Source organism: Seriola lalandi, unplaced genomic scaffold (assembly GCF_002814215.2).
Source record: "Seriola lalandi dorsalis isolate HSWRI2012SDOR001 ecotype SW California unplaced genomic scaffold, Sedor1 jcf7180002054353, whole genome shotgun sequence".
NCBI lineage: Eukaryota > Metazoa > Chordata > Actinopteri > Carangiformes > Carangidae > Seriola > Seriola lalandi.
The window spans coordinates 1,042,909-1,054,364 of record NW_019524906.1 but is presented as its reverse complement, the minus strand read 5'-3'; the positions used below and the strand labels follow the sequence as shown (position 1 = coordinate 1,054,364).

Sequence of the window (11,456 nt, the reverse complement as noted above, 5' to 3'; positions counted from 1 at the left end):
TGATAGGCTGATGGAGACAATGGAGTGAGACTAATATGTTGCCAGCTGCGTTTAGTTCCAACAGACTTGTCAGCTGCTTGTACGTTGGACTAACTTGACTAAATTGCGTGTGATGCAAAGACGGGGTCAATAAAGGGACAGCAGCTGACATGATAGCTGGAGGTGTGCGCGCGGGAAGGTTGGGATGCAGAGGTGGGCGGGCAGACTGGATTGTGATCCTGTCAGTGTACAGAGGAGGGTGGGGGCGGCGGTGGGCTCTTTGATATGAATAATACCACACAGAAAGTAAACAGCCATTCTTAACGTTCTTAACACCTACACCAGCTGACTGGCAGATAGAGATGGTGGGAGGAACGGGGAGAGACAGAAACAAACATAGAAAAGAAGATCAGGAGACGCTTCTGCATGAAGTTTGCCTAATTTTTTAAGCTCCCAAAATAGCCACAGTGGGATAATGAATTTAGAGCTGCCAATGTTGTCAGGAGAGTAGGATGGAGGTATTGTTTGGTTTTCCTTCTCCTCCCTCCTCCCATTTTCCTCACACTTAAACATCTCGATAGATAGACCCATGGGAGCCCGTCTCCTGCATGAACCCTGCTCCTGCTTTAAACTGCACTGTATAAAAATTTAAGTCTAAAAGAATGCAGCAGGGATGGCACATTGACGCTTTTGTCTCAGCACGCGCCACTGTGAAGAGTAAAATCAAAACCGAGCCAACACCACGGGACGCCCGGGGAATGCCACCACAGGCTCCATACTGAGGTGGAGGCTCGGCAAGATGCTAACTGGGGCTTTTTGGGTTATATGAGAAAAGTAACCTGGTGAGAGTGTGTGCATGCGTGTATGTGTATGTGTGTGTGTGTGTGTGTGTGTGTGTGTGTGTGTGTGTGTGTGTGTGTCAGGAATGTAGCATCCCTTCCTCTCCTACTCTTTTTCCCTCTACCTCAGCTTCACTCAAAGTGGCTCAAACTAAAGACGGGTGTTTTAAGAAGTGAGTAAAGATTTTGTGTTTTGCTGTGACTGTATTTCTGCGTGTGTGTGTGTGTGTGTTCTTTGCGTGTGTGCGTACGTGCTTCAACACAACATGTGTATGTTACATGGAAAGGGGGTGTAAGCCTTGCAGAAAATAGGTTGACGTGACCTACATATCCATGTGGCTTCTTATTAGCATACACCCGTATTTCACATAAACACACTCTTGTACACACACACACACACACACACACACACACTCCAGATAACAGTGACTTGTGTGATACAGACAGCCAAGAAAGGCTATTTACATTATTTGCATTGTGTCCTTTGTTTGCCTTTAACCGTCTCAACACCAGAGCAGATGGCACTCACACACACACACACACACACACACACACACACACACACACACACACACACACACACACACACACACACACACACAACATGCAACATGCATACACATGTGCAAGGTACAGAGAAGATGGTCATCATGGATGAATGTGTGAGCAACCCTGTGGCCAGCAATTTCCATTTTGCAGACTGCACGACAAACAATTTACATGATGAAGCTCACACTCCAACGAACATGATCATACGGGACTGAAGCCATCAAAACTGATAAATATGTGGTACCACAGGGAGAAGAAAGTAAATTTAAGGTTAAACTAATATACTTGTAATATCTATTATGTAAAGAGAAGAAATTAGAAAGAAAAACGAAAAAGAAATCCAACTGTGCATAAACATCAGTCATTTGTGGAATGTCCTAAAATCGACAAGAACCTCTTGTGGCAATCTTATCTTGAAGAAATGATGTTTTTATGCTTCTAAATTGTTTTGTCAAAAAGTTCTTATGACTTTAAAAATATCAAATAAAACACTATAAAAATGTCAAAAATGTGAGTGTTAATGTTGGGGAGGGGCCCCAGGTTTTCAGTGAGGCAAACCTGAGGACACCTCTGATTACAGATAATCACTTGGTGCACTTGTTGGTAACTTGATGCTCATTGTTGGTGGGAAGTCCAACCATAAAACTGAGGGACTACTGAGGGAAGCATATCAAATATATCTGTTACTTTCCCCCTTGTGCTCATACTTAACAATTTAAGGTAAATAAAAGGAAATATCGATGTGAGTGTGCGAAACCTGCAGTTCCGCCTTTTTTGTCTTTGGCTGAGTGCGATGCTTTTTACTTCAACTCTGGTAAAACACTGAAAAAGTAAACAGGTCCTGCCTCTCACTTCAAGTCAGCATTGACTTTTTCTATATTTAATCAATACCATGATCTTTCCCTTAACCTTAACCCAGTACTTTGAGCTCCCTAAACATAATCATCCAATGATCAAACAGTAGTTGCCAGAGGCAGATTTTGCAGGCAAAGAAAATGAGTATGAACATTTTGCAACTTTGCGGATATGTTCATTACAATCTTTTCTCATTCTATTAATACATCTTAATCTTGCTAAATAGCGTGACATTTTAACACTGCAAAACCTGCTTGGGAGGTGGTTGGAATGGTTGGATAGGTTAAGAGAACGTGTGATTTTGACGCACAAGCCCATTGTTTTTTTCACATTTCCTCAGAGTTGTTTGCTTTTAACAGTGACTGTGAACTTTTCCTGACCTCAACCGAGTAGTTTGATCTTTCTAGATCTTAATGAAGTGGATCACGACCACATTTGTTCCCTCTGATTGGCTAAGTAATTAAAAAAAAACACATCACAATTTTTCGTTAACCTTAGTACTTGTCATTTTTGTGCTTCAACAGAACCAAATTTCAACCATAGGTCAGAACCAGTCAGACGAATCCTTTTTGCAGCAGTTGTTTGTAACGTGTTTTGAAAGCTCAAGCAAATGATGCTGCCCTGCTCACAGGGACGCCAGATAGGAAAATGCCCATATGTGTCGTTTTGGAAGCCAACGGTTTTGTGTTATGTCTGGAGGACTTGTTAATGGATATGTGAGAAACCCTGTTGCCATTGACAATTTCCAATTTGAGGGCTGCTTAAAAAACAAATTACGTGATGATGCTCACATTCCAGGAAGCATAACATTGGGTTGTGTTTAATTTAAGGCAAAACAGATCACTTACAATATTTATATTTTAAGAGAAAGAAATGGAAAAATGGGGAAAAAAATTCCTCAAAACCCCAAATAAACATTGTGTTTTGTGATTTACCGTTTTACAAATGACACCGCTCTCTTGGCAGATTTTATTCATAAACCCTTTTAACACACAACACACACACACAACATAACAGGAGACATTCAGAAATCTCAGTTCTCTGTTTAACAGTTTCAGACCCATGACCAGCATGAGTTCTACTCTGTCCTCCTTCTCATTCTTTCTCCACTGCTGTTTTCTGCTTTTTTTCTGTCTCTCTCTCTCTCCCTCTCATCCCTCACTTCATCTCTTTCTCCAGCACTCCCTCTCTCTCTCTCTCTCTCTCTTTCTCTTTGCAGAGCAGCCATCCCCAGGACAACTATTAATCAGAGGCAGAAATGATAGATGTTTTGCTCACCAGCAATGCCATCTATTTTGCCTAAGTACAAACAGTAGATGTGCTGTGCATATTTATGGCTAAAAAGAACACAGTGGCTCAAAAGAACGCACATTTACACACACACACACACACACACACACACACACACACTCTCGTCCTCTGTAAACAGCCTCCGCCACAGTGATGCAGAATCCAGACTTAAATATAACACATTCAGTTCTGCATTTTTGCCTCTGCTTGTTTTTGAGTGTCTGCGTGTTACTGTGTGTCATGGCACCTTGCAGCTCCTCCAGCGCACTGATGATTAAGTAGCACAATGAACACTGTGGTCATTGTTGGCGTAGGATCTCTTAAAACGACTCTAACTGGAGGCACTGGTGAGTCAGAGGACTGTAACACTGCTTTATAAATAGTGCGCTCCACAAGGCTTGACCCTATTGATATGAATCATTCACTGTCTGAGGTATCATGCAAATTGGCTGATCCTCACTTTTTATTTCACTGTGAAGCAGAAATTGATCTGACAACCAAAATGAAGTGACCTACCATAAATTTAGGACCAATCATCGCTTTTCCCCACTCACTTAAGCTCAGTCTGAACGTCTTTTATGCTCTTATCTCCTTTTAACATCAAGCAGAAGTGTGTACAGATCGTTGAAAAAGCTACTGCAAAATTGTAATTTTTAAGATCTGACTGATAACTTCTGAAATTGGAGCCCCGAGCTAGTCTACATACCTTTCACCTTGCTATGAGCCTGTGTACAGCTGCATATCATCAGGCAGGGGCCTTCTGCCTTACTAAAGGTAACCGTTTTTTTTTTGTTTGTTTTCATTGCCTGCAGACTTTGGAACGACCAGTCTGAGGAGCTTGCTGGCTCAATCAGTCTCACCTTTTAAATCACCTCTTAAAACCGATTTTTATAGACTTGCTTTTACATGACACTTTATTATGCCACCAAGGCAACTGTCCACATGAACCCCCATTCAATTTGCTGAAATCGCTAAGGCTCGCCCCTTAATGCTGACAAACTGAAAATGCATAGGACCAGAGCTTTTTCTAGATTCTTCTAGGAGATCATTTTAAGAGCAAAACAGTGAGAACGTGGTAAAATATCTTCTTTTTCTTTATTTGTTGGTTGGTTTAATATCACAGGCAGACAATTATAAGGGAGATGGACTGACCCTGATGTTGACTGTCGCTGCACCAGTTCAAGATGTTTCATACATATGTTTTCACTGTGGTTTCTCTGTGTGTTTTCTATATTCCTCTGACATTTAATCTTTACTTAGCTGATGTTGTCATCCATTACATGCCTGCTGACAGTTGAGGGCTCTTTCAAATGGTTTCTCCTCTTTCCACACAGGAGATTTTCCATCTTGTTCTCATAGGGCCCAGACATACCAAGCAGACATTCACCACCATTCACATTTGTTGGTGAATCAGCGGTGCAGATCCAGGTTTACCCAGTTATTCCTGTTTCATCACTGGTGTGAAAATAATGGTCTAGTTTGCTTTTTCATTCTCTGGAGGACACATGCACTGACTGTCACAGGAGCAAAACACTCCTGTAACACAGGAACAAAACATACAGTAAGTGTATATTGACCATCAGTTGACCATTGGCTGTACCCTTTGCAGTATCTTGCAATTTTTAACAGAACAAATGTCAACAAAAAATTGGTCTGTAATGGCATTAATTTGCTATGGTGGACCTGTGTCAGGGGACATAGAGGGTCTTTGGTTTAACAAATAAACTGGGCTTTAATCATTATATGTGGATGATATTTGATATTATTTTATTGTTTAAATGTTCTATAAATTTGAAAAGTTTTTCAGGACATCATAAAGTCACATTATATTATACTGCAAGCATATTGAACACAAATTCTACAGGGGTTTGGTTTTGCTTCTTGCCCCACAGTAATAATTATGCCTCTATGCCGGCCACAGCCAGAGCCGCAGGCATTATGTTTTTGAGTTGTTTGTCCATACGTCCGTCCAGTTCTCATGAACGCAATATCTCAGTAACACCTTGAGGGAATTTCTTCAAATTTGGCAGAAACATATTCACTTGGAGTCAAGGAACGGATTAGATTTTGGTGGTCTAAGGTCACGGTGACCTCACAAAACACATAACTCATGAATTCATACGCTAATTATGACACAATTTAACACAAATGTCTAATCGGAAAAAATTATGAAGTGATGACATTTTATATCCAAAAAGGTAAAAGGTCAGCTTCACTGTGACATAATGATGTTCTGCAAAAACACCCCTGGCGGTAATTTAATGCTGTAACTCAGGAAGGGGAGATTGTGACCATATTTACTGCAACTTGGCTGGTTGAGGCATACAACCGCAAGGCAGTAGTTCAAGTTGTTCTATAGCAACTGAATCACATGATGTGGGATGTTGGAGGGGTTTGGATCAGTGTGTGTGTGTGTGTCAGTTTGGCATGACTAATGAGGATTTAGTTGGAACAAAGAGGTGTATCCTGTATCCTGTGAGGCCACAGTGCTGGCTATGCGGGAGGCACAGTCATAGCTACAAGATACGTACACCAGTGATTGGCTGAAGCAACATGGCCCAGTCCTGAAGAATGCTTCCTGCCTGGCTCCCTGCCTCACTGGCTGGCTGGATGATTCGCTGCCAGCCTTGGAATTAATTGAATGGGTCACTCCATGTACAAGAATATGACACATACTATATGTATCAAGATGTGTCAATTTACTGTTGGGGAGCGGGTCAGAGAGTAGCAGGATGGAGAAGGAGGAAGACAATCTGCTGGTTTATAAGTTTAAAAGTGAGGGATGGGGAATGGTTTATAGTGAGTTGAGGAAATTTGGTAGGGGATCATTGTCTATAACATAACACCATTAATGAGGCTTGAACTCAGACTCCATTAAAATATTATTACTAAATTTATATATATATATATATATATATATCCAGAAACAAGCTCTGTTGAGATTCTGTACATAAACATTCAGGCACAACAAATATAGACACATTCATGGTCAGTGTCTGAACCTATAAATCACAAGTGTTTCTAACACTAGCCCTCCTTCAGATATTGTACAATGCATCATGGACAAAACTTGATGAGCTGTTGTTTGGAAAGCTGCAGTTCCACAAAATCTGATATGATTCATTGGGAACATAAAATGCATATATTCAAAATTCTGATTCTGATCATATCACACTACAACGCATATATGTTTTAGTTGCATACTGTGATTATAAGGTATGTGCAAACATGAGAGAAATTACAACATTCAATAAATCATAAAATCATAAAATGATGCACATAGTTTCAGGAGCTTCTGTTAAAGTTCAGATTAAACATCAGAATGGGGGAATATGTGATTTCAGTGACTTTGACCTTGGCATGATGGTTGGTGCCAGGCGGGCTGGTTTGAGTGTTTCTGAAACTGCTGATCTCCTGAGATTTTCACACACAACAGCCTCTAGCATTTACTCAGGAGGTGTGAAAGACCAAAAAACATCCAGTGAGCGGCAGTTCTGCAGATGGAAACGTCTCATTGATGAGAGAGGTCAGAGCAGAATGGCCAGACTGGTTAGAGCTGACAGAAAGGCATCGGTAACTTAGATAACAGTGGAGCAGCTCTGGCTGAAAAATGTGGGATGAACTGGTGATAGAAGCCAGCAATCCCCAGGAAGGATCGCCATTGCTTCCTGGTATGAGGCAGGGGGCACGACTCAATGGCACGGAACTTGTACACCACACTTTGCAGGGTTAATGGTCAGGCCTGTGGATTGTAGGCTCTCCAGGTCTTCCCTAAGATTCTGGAGATGCTCATCCCAAGTACCACTGAATAATCCTGTTGTGCGACCTGGGTACTGTTGAAATACTTGAGGATTACATAAAGCTTTCACTTGATTTTGTTGATCAGTTAACAGATGGCGTAGATCAAGTTCAGTGGGGGTTGGTGAAGGCAGGTATTGGTCATCGTCTGATCAGAAAAACCTCTGCCTTTTTCTCAGGTCTTTCAGACCAATCCTTGAGGAGGTTCATATGTAGCATACTACTGGAACTTGGTCACCCTGGGGTGACAATTTGGTAGGTAGTCCAAGCAGTTTCTCCACCTCAAATGGCACTTACCATTTGCCAGAAGCTTGCTGTCAGTGGTGGGCAGTATGAGTAGGACCTTCTGACCTGGGATAAAGATTCCCTGCCATACTAACATGTCATACCAAGCCTTTTGGTATTGCCGAGCCTCCACCATGTGCTGCTTGGCAAGTTTTGCCATCTTTTGTAGCATCTCTCATCTGAAAAATATAGGAAACAATGTTAACTACCCCAGTCCCTCCCCTGGTCCCCTTCCCAGACCTCCCTCAGCAAGGTCAGAGGTCCCCTCACTTCATAACCATACAACATTTTGAATAGGTAAAACCCTGTAGAAACCTGAGGTACTTCCCTGTAAGCAAACAGGAGTTAGGGTACAGAGCATTTTCTTGAGGGCCTGGTTGAACCGCTCCATCAGTTACCAACCCTAACCCTGACCCTAAAGTTAGTGTCCTGGTCAGTTAAAATCTCACAAGAATGCCACCGTCTTAGCTTTGGTGGACTTTATGGGAGACACTTCTGGATATTTAGTAACCTAGTCTGTGATCATCAGCATGTTATGGATTCCAACTGTACTTCGTTCAACTGGATCAACAATGTCCTTACCAAGATGCTCAAAGGGGGATCTAATAATGGGAAGAGGTTGGAGCGGAGCTCTGGAGGGTCCTTTACCTGATGTCTTCCGGCACAGAGCGCAAGTCCTACAAAACTGGGTAACATCTGCATGCAAACGAGGCCAGTGGAAGTGTTGTCTAATGTGAGCCAGGGTCTTGTGTTTCCCTAGGTGGCCAGCCCAAGAATAGAGTGGCCCAACACAAGTATTATGTCTCAGGCTGCCTTGGGAACCACTAGCTACTTAGCTGGTTCATGTTAACAATAGAGAAAACCCTTCTGCAGGAAATATTCCTCCCTGGAACTGTACTCAAACTCCCTCTCTCACTCTCTCTCTTTAGCCCTGTGCAACAGAGTGACTAAGCTAGGGTCATCTTGTTGCATCTGAACTATGTTCAAAGGTACTTTGAAACCCAGTGGCAAATATGGACCAACCTCATCTGATGGTTTTACAACAGTGTGCTGGAATTTCTCTCCTGCCTCCTTTCTCTGCGTGACTTCTGGGGCTTCCCGGGCTGGATGTCTCAGTCTGCATCATAAAAAGACAGGGCACTGAAAGTTACAGAGGGATCATCTACCAGTTGAGCTTTGGCTCTGGTTACTGCAACATTACAGTTTTGCATTTGATGCAACAAATCAAACAAGACTAGCAGATCACTATCCAACACTACTGGAAAGGCAACTCCAATGTTCAAAAGGTAGGGTTGCCTTTGCACTTCAGTGTAAATATCAGCTATAGGGTAAGGCTTCTCTTCCCCATGCACACTGCAGGTGGGGATGGTCTCAAGTATTCAGATAACATTAAATGGTAGAGAGCGGCAGAGCTTTCCCATTAATTGAAACAGTTGTCATCTTCAGGGATAATTAGATTTAAGGACATAAGACACATCCCACATTTGAGCTTAGGAGGGTTCTTTGGGCGCATTGGTTTTGTGTGACCTTCCTTTCCACACAGGTAACAAATGGGCACTCTGTTAGACTATTTTGCTGGTGTATTTGCTGGCTCTTTCTCACTCATGGGAGACTTACCCACACCTCATGCTACCCTCTGGTGGTTTTGAGAGGATGTAGGCCTTTTGCAGCCTTCAAGGCAGGGCAGCTCCATGGTTGTACTTTTCTCCAGGCCTTCACATCAGCCCATGAAGCAGCCTCTGCAGCTGGTGAGGGATGGTGTTCCTTTATCCATACCTGAGGCTAAAGGGATAGTATACACAAATACTGCTCCAAAATAATAATTTCACTAACATCCATAATCTGGCCAGGTCAGCCAGTGTTGGTTCTTTGACCCTCAGGGCCTGTGACCCTTCCAGAGCCTGCAGTGTCTGTGCCCTCTGCTTGCTCCTCTTGTGGTTCTGTCTGTCTGTACTTCCCGGAATTCCACACGATTTCCTCTTCTTGGCCCTGAGAGCTCAATGCACTGCAATTTAAGGAAAGACAAACACATTCAGAAAACATTTTTTCTGATTTGACCACACATGTGCTGCAAATACTCAGAACACAACCAAATTCCCAATTGCGCTGCAAATACTCTGGCTGACCCGGTGGCTCACCTGGTCGGGTGTGAAACATGAAGGCATAGTCCATCAGTCTCACTGTTGCTATCGGAATTCAGGCAAAAAATAATTTTAAAAAAAGTGATGATCCTAGCTGGGACGCACTTGTTCAATGCTTTTATTTTCAAAAGTCACAAAGAATTGAACAAGTGTGTCCCAGCCAGGTTCATTAGATTAGATTAATTTTATTAATCCCACAACTGGGAAATTCATGATTTTTTAGTGTCCCCTAAAAACTAAATTAACTTCATGAAAATTAAATAACCTAGGTTTATGAAACTAATATAGCAAAATTAACAAAGAAAGCAAACTAAAAGTATAGATAGGCCTGACTATACTGTCAAAAATTGCTATAAAACTGTGTATGTTATATCATATCTAAACCAGTTTAGTGCAGTGTGTGGCTGCTGGTGTGGTCATCACAACCTTCCTTTTGTCCACCAATACATACGCCACTCAGCATATTGATTTCATCATCATATCTGATTTACAATGGACAATTATGTTTAATTCTAAGACAAAATCAGGCCAACTTCTAACCCTTTAATGACCCACTCACCCATGATCTCATTTACATGACTGAAATCCATGCCTCTCAAAATCATTCATGCACTATAGACCCCAAGAACAAACTGGCAAAGCCTAAAGTAAGCCAACAATATGGAGAGTATCGATAATGAGGACACAAACCTCAACTAGGCTCTGGATCTTTGCTCAGTATGCCAGGATTTGTCTAACTAGATAAATCAGAAATAATTGCCCAGTTCCCCTACATTTTCTGGCCACATTGAGTAGAGATGAGGAGCCGCGACACAATACAATCAGACATCAGTCACTTCTCAGCCTTCACGGGTCAGTGGCTGAAACAATAGGGAACACAGAGTAATTGTTTACCATATTTTTTGGACAAAGACAGTGTTTTTCATTTTCTTTTTGTCCAAATCAAGATGTAGCTTGCTCAACTGAGAAATGGAGATAATGCAGGGTTCTTTGACCTACTTATCAGGTTTTCTCTCTTGGCTAATCCTGGCACACCTATCAGGCACTTTATACATGTGACTGTCAACCCTTCCTGTGTAATAACGACATTTACAAAAGTTTGGAAACTGGGTCCGCATCAATAATGTGATGTCAGTCATTGGTTGCAAGCAAGACAGTACTAGCAGACACTGAGTACCTGTTAGCACTCTACAGCTTTTCAAACTGATAGCTCAAATTGAAAAAAAAGAGAAGAAAAGTCTCTCAGAAAACAAACCAGAATTAACTGCTTTAAGTGACGGTTGCATAATAAGTGTTTACTTTCGTAAAAATAAAGTGTCTGTGTTTGTTTATATTTTTTTAAGTTACAGAAAGCTAAAGAACATAAACTGTACTATCCATACAAGATAGAAAACTTTTGTTTCATGGTCTTTCTTTTAACGTCACACGTGAGTGTTAGGGCTACAATGCCTGACCGAGGGGAACTATAAACATAGAGAAGACAGGATGAGAGGAACAGGACAAATGGTGTATGGAGGGCTGAAATGGAGTGAATCACTTTTTACAGGGTCCTGCCTCAATGCTCCTGGGTGATTGAACAGATCAGCTAGGTTCAGCCTGACAGAGTGAAAGAGACACAAAGAGAGAGGAGGACAGGAAGAGAAAGATTTATCAGTATATGAGGATGTGATCCTCCTACTGTATGTTACCAAAGTAGTAATTTCCAGTGTGAACACCTGCA

The 11,456-nt window shown here is 41.9% G+C and overlaps 1 long non-coding RNA gene across 1 annotated transcript; it reads right to left on the bottom strand.

Annotated features, from left to right (window-relative positions):
- Window positions 1-5,262: 5,262 nt before the first annotated feature.
- LOC111656346 (uncharacterized) lies at window positions 5,263-9,626 on the bottom strand. The gene is made up of 3 exons (XR_002760856.2): window positions 9,213-9,626; window positions 8,619-8,712; window positions 5,263-7,774 (listed from the first exon to the last, which is right to left on the bottom strand). It is a non-coding gene; the product is annotated as an uncharacterized LOC111656346 (long non-coding RNA).
- Between the last annotated feature and the right edge of the window lie 1,830 nt (window positions 9,627-11,456).